The sequence below is a fragment of the Armigeres subalbatus genome, chromosome 3 (assembly GCF_024139115.2).
Source record: "Armigeres subalbatus isolate Guangzhou_Male chromosome 3, GZ_Asu_2, whole genome shotgun sequence".
In the NCBI taxonomy this organism is placed as follows: domain Eukaryota; kingdom Metazoa; phylum Arthropoda; class Insecta; order Diptera; family Culicidae; genus Armigeres; species Armigeres subalbatus.
This window is the reverse complement of record NC_085141.1, coordinates 177,956,571-177,968,629: the sequence shown is the minus strand read 5'-3', so window position 1 is coordinate 177,968,629 and position 12,059 is coordinate 177,956,571. Positions and strand designations below refer to the sequence as shown.

The window sequence follows — 12,059 nt, the reverse complement described above, 5'->3', positions numbered from 1 at the left end:
GATGAAAGTGAGAGACTTTTTCATTCTCTTTTCACTTTGGGATTCAACCCCTAGTTATAACAAAATTGTATTACAAATATATCAATATGTGTTACAAATAACAATATATGCAATTATGTTGTAGTAAAATCCCTGTGTCATTATGATATAATTATTATAAATAGCGAATAGCAACCAGTGATAACTTTGTTCTTTTCAAAAACATAATTTGTAATAATTTTATTTATTCCAACCCTTTCCAACCTATGTTATAACAACATTTCTGTAACAGAATAACAAGTTCTGTTATAAATCTGTCACCATCTACTGGTCGGCTGACGGGCGGATCCCGACCATTTGTTCCATTTTGACAGTGAAATCTTCATGGTCTTCTATGGGTCTGATGAAAAAAACGAGAAGTCTGAGCGGTGACGAACTGATTGCGACTCTGTCACAGGCATGTAACGCTACAATGTCGAGGGAGGCACAACCGCGGAATTTCAGGCCACAGGTATACTGGTGGAGCGAGCAAATTACAGCCCTTTGAGCAACCTGCATCATAAGAAGATAGCAAAGGACAAAAGTGAGGAAGTAACGCATAGAGCCAGGGTTCGAGTCAAAAAGGCGAATGAGAAAATCTCTCATTTATTTATCATGTCCGTATACACTCTCGATAGGTAGCATACTGTGAGAGACGTTTTTCGATAGCTATTACGATAATGAACTGATTCGGGGGGCTACTACAACCCATGATAAATTTCTTTTAATAAGCCCCAATTGCGGGGGGCACCGGGTCTGATGTGCATTTCAACTTGTTTTACACAGCTGTTTTTTTTATTACACAGCTGTGCGAAAAAAATATGGTCCCCAACATAAAATGAGCGATAAAAAAACGTTTTATTAAACCTCCTCAGTGGGGGCCACCTATCTGAATCATTTTTTTTTCAACTTGTATACAAGTGTGATAGTTTTGTTTTCAGGGCTTGTTATGATTTGAAGAGGGTTTTACCTCTCTTCTATTGTTGTTCGTTATCTATTGAGAGCGATTACTGCAAACCCTGAATAGAGCTATTCAAAGCAACGAGGCTGGTCTCAAACAAGGCCATAAAAGGGAACAAGAAACAGACTATGCCAGAGCACCAACTCGAACCCATGGAGAGACGCCTATGACCAAAATAAGAGGAGCACTGGTTTCTCCATAACCATGTCCAACAAGGCTGAAGACGATAGTTGAAGTATTATGTCTGCACCAACACCCAACCCATTGGCCACTAGCAGCGAGTGTTGGAGCAGCCTGCAAAGAGGTGGCGATGGTAACAGTAGAGGATCTTCTGATGGTAGCCAAGTCTCTCGACCCAAGTAAAGCATATGGTCCGGACGAAATCCCGAACATGGCGTCGAGGGGCAGCTACAATGGTAAATTCGACCATGTTAAGGTTCAGTTAAGGTGAACCACGATGTACCATGGCACCATGGCTGAGGTTGAAGCTCCCGTCCGGAATCTAGCTAGCGGGAAGCGTCGACGTCGTCACGATGACCTTGACGAATTGATTACCGCTTATTCGATCAGTCTTGTCGAGGAATAGTTGCACAGCAAGAAGCTACAGCCCTAAGCTGGCTCACTTCGTGCGACTTAAGACATTATGAGCATCTGGAACGTTAATATTGGCAATGGCCTACCCCAAGCCCTATTCATTTGGTTCTCTGACCTGCACAATTTCGCAAGTGTAAGTCAATCACGAAGTAACAACTTCCGAATCAATTCAATAGCTGTTTTGGTGAAATCAGGATTATGTCGCATTTTACACTTCCACACACAGTAGAAAATTAACCATTCACCAACAAGCACATTATGATATCGGGCGGAGTACTCAACTTTTTGGCGGTTTCATATTCAGTACAAAGATTTCGAAATTGAAAATTGTGAGAAGTTATCTTATTTGACGACATTGTTTGTTTAACTTCCCTCTTTAATAAATCACATTCATTCACTCCAATATAACAGTAGCAAGCTTTCAATTTCAATCTATTCCTGAACAACTGTTTATGGCTCACAATACTAAGAGCCTATAATTTTCTTGAATATGTTGATACTAGTATTGATCATCTTCGGTAACGTTTTATATACCCAATTGAATGGCAGTTTTTTTGAAAAGTTCCAACGCTATCGCAGACTATAGACGTAGCTCCCAATTTCATTCCTTCCGTGAATTTCGACAACCACGATTTAGGCTATTTACCGACATGACCGGCATGGTTGGTTGAGCTTCTTTGTGTCTTTTAAACGACCAACCCCCATCACCACGTTGCTCAGGATCTATCGAGCTCACTGAATGCCGGCACCGGCAGCGCAACAACTACGGAACGCAAGCGTGAAACGGCAGCACTTTGGCCAATTGGAGCAGCTGCTAGCTATTGACCTTTGACGCGCCTTCGGGAGAAATGATTGATGGAACGTGATTTACAGATAGGGCCGTGGACGCGAATCTGCTTGACCGAGCTACAATGCGGTGGCTGTGGATAGACTTTTACTTTTTGCCAATCCATCGGTCAACGGCAACAATGATGAAGACAACTTCAACTGTAGGCCGTACAAATCGTGCGGATTGTTACAGTAGTGAAGGAAGGCGTTTGATGGCGGGTTATTGAAACTTTGACCAGATTTTATTCATGATTGACTGTTTGCAGCTTTTCTGATTCTATTTCTGCCAACACGCTTCCGTCGACAAAAGCACCAGGACGTTAGAGTGGTTCGAAACTCCACCGGTATTGAATAATAGTATTTTAATGAATCAATTCATTTTCACAGTTTGTATAAATATAATGCATCTTATTTTGTGGTCCAATGATCTTCGAGCAACAATCAAATTATACATAATTTTTGCATAGAATAACTTATTCAGATGGCACCAGTCTATTTAATCGGTTGTCCCAAAGGAGCACTGACCACGTTGATCGTGTCTGATATAATCTGATGGTCAACGTGCGATGAAAACGAAAGTAAAGCCCGAACCGGCAAGCAGGCGTAGTATTTTGATACAGATACCGGTACAACAACAACATCCGAGCCTTGTTTTAATTATATACTTTCCAAATCTCCAACTACCTGGTCAGGGGCCAATCTGATGAATGGATTTCCGTGCTTGCCGTGTTCACTCTGCGATTGGTGCCGGTCATGTAGCTATAGTTCCGATAATTGAATATAGTGAAATTTTGATTTCGTTTCAGTCCACACAGCAGTGAATCATAGTTTTCTTTTGTGTTTGCTCACATCGATTCATTTCCTGCCATTTGGACAGATGTACGAGAAATGACGACTTTGGTGAGTTTGTCCTATTAGATGCTATTAGTGTCTGTTTTTTAAGGAGTACGTTATTTGTTTGTTTCAATAAACCATTAATGAAAGTTTAGCTGACCCTTCTAGCAAATACCACTTGAATCACTTGGTTGGCTTTCATTTCAAATGTAAATGTGCTAACGATGAATCTGATGTTTGATACAAGGTTTGTCACAAATCATATAAGGTTTGTTTAAATTCATATAAATTCCATTTCATTTGAATCAATATTTTTCATTATTATAGGATAAACAAAGAAAACAAAACTCACAAATTTGAAGAATATGATCAATCATTTTGGCAGCATCTGAAAAAGAGATAACATAAATAAGAAAAATTAGAAGAACACATATTTCAAACAAATACGTTTTTTGCTTATTGTCATAATGTCAAAAAAAAAACATATTTGATATCTGATATCATATACATGCACCGCTCCGCACCACTCCACGGTAACTCCCGGAACATAGTTAACTTCTTGATAAAGGTACAATATATGTAACCGAAACGTCGGATAAAAACCCGTTTTTGGCAATAGGAAGACTAAAAGCCCTAACCTTAAATAAAAAGATATGTATAACCAATGTAAGGAACTTTAAGAGCAAAAGATATTTTAGTTACCAGATAAAGATTGTCGCTTCGGTTGCCTTTGTTCTGTTGTCCGAAACATGTGTGGTACCTAACTGTCAAAATGTACGTATTTTCCTTCGTTGACATTTAGATCCCCTATCCTCGCCAGCAAAAGATGTCCCGGACAGCGACGACAGCAACAATGTTTATCTTGTAACTAAAATATCTTTTTTAAGAGCCTATGAATAAACATGATTATCGAATATAGAAAACTCTTGGTCCGTGGAATGCAACGAACGGCCACACATGCGCAGCGATGATTAACGTTTCCCCTAGATGAGAGGTCCTCCCGTGAGAGACGATTACATACCCATAATGCACCGCGCACGGACGTAATCACACTCTCGACTCATTAATCTGCGTCAATCTTCGCGCGGTTCATGGATCTTCCTTCCCGGATCATCGCCTTCTGAAGCGGTGCGGTGCGATAATATGCCTTCTTTGGTGGGCGCTTGCTCTGCCTAACGGATCCCCAGTTTTTCCCAGTATTCAAGTGTGAAAAGTTCTGTTTTACGATGCGTTCTGATCCACTGCAGTTCATTATATCATTATTGGCATCGAACGGTAACGGTTCGAATGAGCAAAAGACCCATATGTGCTGCATGTGGTTAGCAATCTATCTACTAGAGGAACCGATCGGAGCCCCACGGATGAAAGGATGAAATATATTACCAGCCAGGCATGATACGTCCGTCGTCGTCGTCAGACAACGCGAATGCAGTGCGTGCAGTATCGATAGCATAAATTGTGCGAATGTGGTACATCCAACATGGTGAATCAAGGGGTGGGGGTGGTAAGTAAAAGATCCAACATCGGCAAGAACGCCGACACTACTGCGGTGATGTACGAGTATAACGGTGATATGAAAGGAAAATCTTTTATTTATGTGCGTTGCAAGCACAGATTGAAATACAGTCAGCCACATACTGTGCACCAGGTGCATTACCTGTAGCCAACAACGGGGAGTAGTTTTTTCAATGCGATGCTGGATACAATGTGCCATTAGCTTTGAAAAGTATTGAATGAAGTTTTAGATAAATTTGTCATTGAATATTGTGGAATTATGGAATCATATAGAGAATTAGTAACACAGAAGCAAACTGATGTTCCAAATTGTATATGAATTCTACAAATTTTTGTAATTCAAATTTATTATGACATAAAATTATAGCAAGTTCAGTTATTTGTTCCGTTTAGTTGCAAATTGTATGTGCGTGCATATGGCTGAATAGCACAAAAACGAGTATTAATCTTTCCCTGTGCAAATCTATATCTTGAATTGTCTAAATAAATTAGTATTTGATCTAAATAAATTAAGGACTGTATCGATCCACTTTCAAAGTGTTACTACTCAGAAGCTCATGAAGGTATTGGTTTGTTTTACCCCGCAATCGATGTATTCATATGTTAAGTTTCAAATCAGAATTTGTTTGTTTGTTAAAAATGTATTTCTTCCGATAGTATTTGATTTAATGTTTTCAGTTATTTCTATATACTTAGTGGTTGGCTTTGGCTAGGGCTCCAGCCCTAGAGATTCAAACAGAAGAAATAATTTCATTGAAAATTGGGTTTTTCTAACAAAATACTACATTTACCCTGATTGTGACTCAGAATCCCAAACTAAGTGCTTGAAGTAGAATTATTATTTATTTACTCTGGTTAAGGCCGGATGAGCCTTCGCAGTAAATGAAAGTCTTATGCATTCAGTTCAGTCTAAGGCTGGGGTCCTCACTATCTGTGCCATCCCTGTAGGCGCGCAAGTCACAGCATAATTGAGGAGCATTGTGACGACCCGTTGCTCCTGCCTGGATGCTGACTTAGTGAAAATCACACCACTCGTGTTAATATCTGCCCTTTGTATTACCCCCTCCAAAGCGGTGTTGAATAGCAGGCATGAAAGATCATCACCTTGCTGTATTCATCATTGCGTTTCAAAGTGGCTCGACCAACCGTGTCAGTTTATCCGAAAATCTGTGTTAGTTACCATAGCTAGTCTCGATCAATTGTATCATATGTGGATTTGAAGTCGATGAATGTATTCGCGGCATTTCTGCAATATGTATCGTATGATTGAAGCCTAGTCCGTGGTAGAGCGTTCACCCATGAAGTCTGCCTGGTACTACCCCACGTACTCTCTTGCAATTGATGCTAGTCGACAGCATAAGGGGAGTACCTTAATAAGGCAGCGTTCAGCAAACGTGATAGTTGCTACATTCTAGCTTATCGCCTTCTTTTAGATGCGACACACGACAACTTCCACCCTCTCCTGCGGTAGAACCCAAATCTTGATAATTATCCGTATAGCGCTCTAGCCAGTGAATCACCATCGTATTTAAACAACTCTCCTGATAGCTGTTGAATCCCCCGTCCTTTTTATTTTTCGGCCGGGCAATCTCCTGCTAGATTTCCTGGAGATCCAGAGCTTTAAAACACATGTCCTGTGCGCTGCCCATAATCGCATATTAGTCCCATATGAAAAAAAACATAAAATGGAGAAAATGAAAAAACAAACATCAAGCCTTCTTGTCCCAGCTTGAAAACTACCGCATATGAGTCCCATTGTCAATGAAAAAGTGACTCATATGCGGTCATTTCCCATCTGGGACAGACTGGCTTGATATTTTTTTAACTTTCCCTTAACAAACATTCCTATTTCACAAAAGCATACGACTATACTTTATGAATATGACCATTACCAATTCTAACTCGAAAACGACTAAAAATCATATGGTACAGATATGCGATCATAGGCAGTGCGTTTGCTCCCTGGTTCGTCACCATACCGCCATCGTTGTCTGTCACATCGCCATTTAGGTGCTCTTCGTGCTGCTGCCGACACCTTCGGATCACCTCACGCTCGTTTGAAAGGCTGTGGCACGTGACTCTTACGAATTGTTGGTTCTAGTTTCAAAGAAAAAAAAACATAGAGCATATGAAATAATGACAGGTTATAGAAAATGTATTTTCTGCATATTTTTAGAAAACCTAGAACATCTCCGGTATCCTAAGAACCAAGTAAGATTTTAGATAAGGTTGAGAAATTATTAGAAATTTTGCAAAAAAATGTTCTAAGTCCAGAGTGACCTGTGCAATACATAAAAGTCTTCTCCATTCTGCTCGGTCCACGGCTGCACTTCGCCAACCACGCAGTCTTCGGAGGGTCCGCAAATCGTCCTCCACCTGATCGATCCACTTTGCCCGCTGTGCACCTCGCCTTCTTGTTCCCGTCGAATCGTTGTTTCACCGGATTACTGTCCAACATTCTGGCTACGTGCCTGGCCCACCGCAGTCTTCCGATTTTCGCAGTGTGAGCGATGGATGGTTCTCCCAACAGCTGATGCAACTCGTGGTTCATTCGCCTCCTCCACGCACCGTACGCCAACTACACCCCACCATAGATGGTACGCAGCACTTTCCTTTCGAAAACTCCCAGTGCGCGTTGGTCCTTCACGAGCATCGTTCAGGTCTCGTGTCCGTAGAGAGCTACCGGTCTAATAAGCGTTTTGTAGATAGTCAGTTTGGAACGGCCGCGAACTCGATTCGATTGAGGTGGAGTCCAAAGTACGTACGTACGATTTCCTTCCATGATGCGTCTTCGAATTTCTCTGCTGGTATCGTAATGGGCGGTCACCAATGAGCCCAAGTACGTGAATTCTTCAACCACCTCGATTTCGTCACCACCGATAGAAAACTCGCTCTTGGCGGCGAAGCCTCAATAAAGAAATAAAATAAGTCGACCGAAATCTAACCTGGTAACAGGATAAAGCGATAGCGGCAACGCTCAAGATGGAGATCTTTCCAGTCGGCCCTTTGCACCACCGAAGGTGGATTCATTAGTAAGTAAAGTAAGATAGACACTCGTGGTGGGTGGCTTACATTGACCTCTCTTGGGCCTCTTCCTATCATGTACTTCGTCTTCGACGTGTTGATGACTAGTCCAATCCGTTTAGCTTCGCTTTTCAGTCTGATGTAGGCTTCCTCCATCCTCTCAAAGTTACGTGCCATGATATCAATGTCGTCGGCGAAACCAAAAAACTGGATGGACTTCATGAAAATCGTACCACTCGTGTCAATCCCTGCTATTCGTATTACTCCCTCCGAAGCAGACCATCACCTGCGTCTTAATATGAACGCTTCCAATCTTGCACTTCTGTCGTTCGGCCGAACCGTTTGGCCGAAAATGCCGTTTGGTTGAAATGGTCGATTTGGTCGAAATGGACAACCGGCCAAAAGTGTCGTTCGGTTGATGATGATGATTATCAGGAAATGATCATTTTCTTGTTATTCTTGTTCTTGTTATACTCAACGTATCCCCGGGCCGTGGCCAATCTACGTTGTATGACATTAGGCAATACGTTTACACTGCTGGCTTAAATTTTCAACGTGACGATTAATTTATAGAACTCATGAAATCAATGTGAACTCGACTCGTGGAAAACTTATTCCAGGTTATCCGAGGCTTGTGATAGACCCTTTATCACAACGGACCTTCCCGAGCAGCACAAGTCAGTCAAAAATGGTTGCAGCAACTTGATTGTGACTGAATACGGTCATATAGGAGTTGCTGTAACCTATGTGGAATATGTGTGCTGCTAGGGTTTCCATCCACTGACTGGTAGGCTCGAGTGTCCCGTCCTCTGCTTCAGACCCATAAGGGGTCCGAAACAGTTCAGTTTCAGGGTAGTAAAATTGTGAGATATTAGAAGATAGAGGAGGAGAGTATGGAGCGGCTTGTTGACCGCTTCCGGCTCTAGCGACTGCTATGGAACCTTTTTATTAGAGAATGTTTGTAGAGATAGAAACGGTTGTGTTTATGTTCATAATAGACAGTGTTTAGACAGTTCGGGATCGCTACGATAAAGTTTATTATAGCTTAGATGATTTATACTTATGGTAAAAGGGAAATGATTGAAATCCGTTTTCTGGTGATTGTCGCTTCTTGTATGTAGATTCGTATGTAGATTGATATGATAGAGGTACGTGCAGTTTGGGATTAGTGTGATCACGTTGGTATAAGTTTGGAAACATAAAATAGAAAAGGAGGGAGCAGAAGGAGTGGGGGAACAAATACCTAACCATTTGACGCAGAAAGATTAAAATAATTAAACTGAATTAAAACAAATCAATTAAATTTTACAATTTTGGTCGGACTTAAGTAAAAAATGTGTTCCAAGCGTGCCCACTAGAGTGATTCAAACCCTGACTCCTCCGCTCCCCTATCATTAAACAATTGCTTTTGCCATTCTAACAGTCCTCCCAAATCCCTACCCGATTTGGATGTATGTAATTCGGTTGTGCACGTGCCGTTTAAAGGTTATATGAAAATTACTATGAGGATTGCCACTTATGTAAAGAATCGTTTCGTGAAGCAGCCCAGAATCTTTTTGAATATATGTAACGCATCGCCATCATAGAATAGATACCAAGCTGAAAGTCAGTTGTTGTTGCGAAGCATTCTGACTTTTGTGAGCAAAACTATAAAGAAAACAGAAGTGCTCATTATTGATATTGATGTTATTCTTTTACGTGTTAAAATGAATTTCCCACAATTCAGTATTTATGATCAGGTGGAGGACGACTTGCGGACCCTCCGCAGACTGCGTGGTTGGCGAAGTGCAGCCATGAACCGAGCTGAATGGAGAAGTCTTTTATGTGCAGCACAGGCCACTCCGGCCTTAGTCTGATGATAAATAAATAAATCAGTATTTCCCGAATAACTTTTGTTGGCAGCATTAAATCGTTTAGCAACAACGAGGATATTTTCCCTTGATAAATCTTCTATGCTGCTATCGTATTCATACATTTTTAGAGCTTAGTGGGCAATGATGGGGAACGGTTTTTCACAAAAGTTACTGTTCTCATAGTAATTTTCATACAAGCTTCAAACTGCTTGTGCTCAGTCAAATTACATCCAAACAAGCCAAAAATTTAGGACGACTACCAAAATGGCAAATGCCATCGTTCAAGCATAGGGGAGTAAAAAAGTCAAAATTTGAATCACTCTAGTGCCCAGCGAATTAAGTTTATTACGAGTACTGATAACCTATGCTACTAAATAAAGCTCGTGATTAAAAAATGGAGGTAGGCTCATCAAAATATAATATTATTCTAGATATTCTCTTAAGTATGAAAACTGAATCCTAACTATCCCGAAACTGCTTTCACCATGCTGCCGCCCAGAGCACAGCCGCCTCTGCCACTCATAGGCAATGTCCCTCCCACCGCCTTGACAGTCTCCAGAAGTATCTACCAAAATATTTGAGAACTAGAATGAATTATTAACATGTCCCGCCATTACATAAAATGATTTGTTCAAGCAAAGGCGTCATAGATGCGGGAACGACATCGCCATAAACGACACGGGACAACCATGCCCCACACGACAGTGCAACATTGCACCGAATCGGGGACCTCCTAAACTTTTCTATGCATCGCAGAGTTTTACCCTCTCTTGCGTTATGTGATGTTGAAAATAAGCTCCTAATCATTTGATGGCAAAAATAAAAATAAAATAAAAATAATCAAACAAAATTAAAATATTCTAGCTAAATTTTACTATTTTGGTCGAGCATGGGTCAGCCGCCTGACACCCGCGTTGAAAAATATGTTCCATGCGTGCCCCACATAAAATAATAACGCGTGCTAATCACTAATGATACTAAAAGATTTAAATGGAATTAGGTATTGTTCCCGCTTATCATTTTAGCACCGCCAGGGGGAACTTGGCCGATACCCACTGCACTTTTCTTTCCCTTAGCACAAACAATTAACCATCATTTGTGATATTGAAACGGAATATTATTGGGAATTCTGAAAAGGCAGACAATCAATGCAGTTAGATTGCCAGGTAATACGTGCACATCGTAGCACTGGTGATGCATCACAATCGTATATATACAGGAGTATATGCACTATATGATGACATTGACCGGAAGATTAGATAAGCATTTCCCCCCATGATGATTATCAGGAAATGATCATTTTGTCGGAAAAGTCGTTTGTTCGAATGGTTGTTTGGCAGAAGAAAAAAACATTTCGGGTCTGGTCTGCCAAAAGACCATTTCTACCAAACTGAATTTTCAGCCAAGAACAGTTAAGGCAAACAATTCTTTGAGCCAAAATACCAGTTTGGCCGAATGTTTCTTTCGGGCGTATTTCGCTTTCGGGTTAGGGACAAAAGGTCGAAAGACAAAAGGTCGAAAGGACAAAAGGTCGAAAGACAAAACGTCGAAAGACAAAACGTCGAAAGACAAAAGGTCGAAGGGACAAATGGTCGAAAAGGACAAAAGGTCGAAAGGACAAAACGTCGAACGGGACAAAAGGTCGAAACGGACAGAACGTCGAACGGGACAAAAGGTCGAACGGGACAAAAGGTCGAAAGAAACTAAAGATCAATAAGATCAAAAGGTCGGAATGGACAAGGAACTGAAATGGAGATAGTCAATCTAGCACCAGAGTTGCCCTACACAGTGAACAAAAACTCTGCTCTTTTATTTTTCACATTTTTTAACAAATAAATAAAATTCATTCAGTGAGTACAACTAATAGATGGATGTTGAGTTTTCTAAATGTCACTTCGATCTGTCATAATAGTGCACGCCGTACATCAAATACACCGGCGTATATTACACGCCGATGTATTTTCAATGCGTGCGCCTGCATGGCGGCGGAGTGCACTATTTTGACAGATCGAAGCGACATTCAGAAAATCTAGATTTTCATCTATTATTTGCACTCATTGAATGAATTTCATTTAATTGCTAAACATAGTTTAAAATAAAAGAGCAACTTTTTATGGCAACTGTATAGGACAACTCTGTCTCGCGCAATACAAGTTTTATTCATTTCCTAAATCAACAATCTTTTTATCTCTAACAGAACCATCTAGATATTCATAATATTGTTTCATAGTAATTACTCCTTCTTTGAAAATTGCTCATTCTTCAACTTTGAATGATGTGATGAGCGTGTTATTTCTACTTGAAGTCAAATGCATTTCATAAATTCTTTCGGAATACACCCAACTTGTTATCAACTTGTACTTGATCGACCTTTTGTCCCTTTCGACTTTTTGTCCTTTTCGACCTTTTGTCCTTTTCGACCTTTTGTGCCT

The 12,059-nt window shown here is 40.7% G+C and overlaps 1 protein-coding gene across 3 annotated transcripts in view; it reads right to left on the bottom strand.

Moving 5' to 3' along the window:
- The window catches only part of LOC134225727 (serine proteinase stubble), a 605,887-nt gene that overhangs the window by 440,843 nt on the left and 152,985 nt on the right, over window positions 1–12,059 (bottom strand). For all 3 annotated transcript variants that reach the window (XM_062706032.1, XM_062706033.1, XM_062706034.1), the window contains one exon: window positions 3,588–3,623. The gene's annotated coding sequence lies outside the window, so the exon portion shown is untranslated. The remainder of the gene's footprint in view (window positions 1–3,587; window positions 3,624–12,059) is intronic.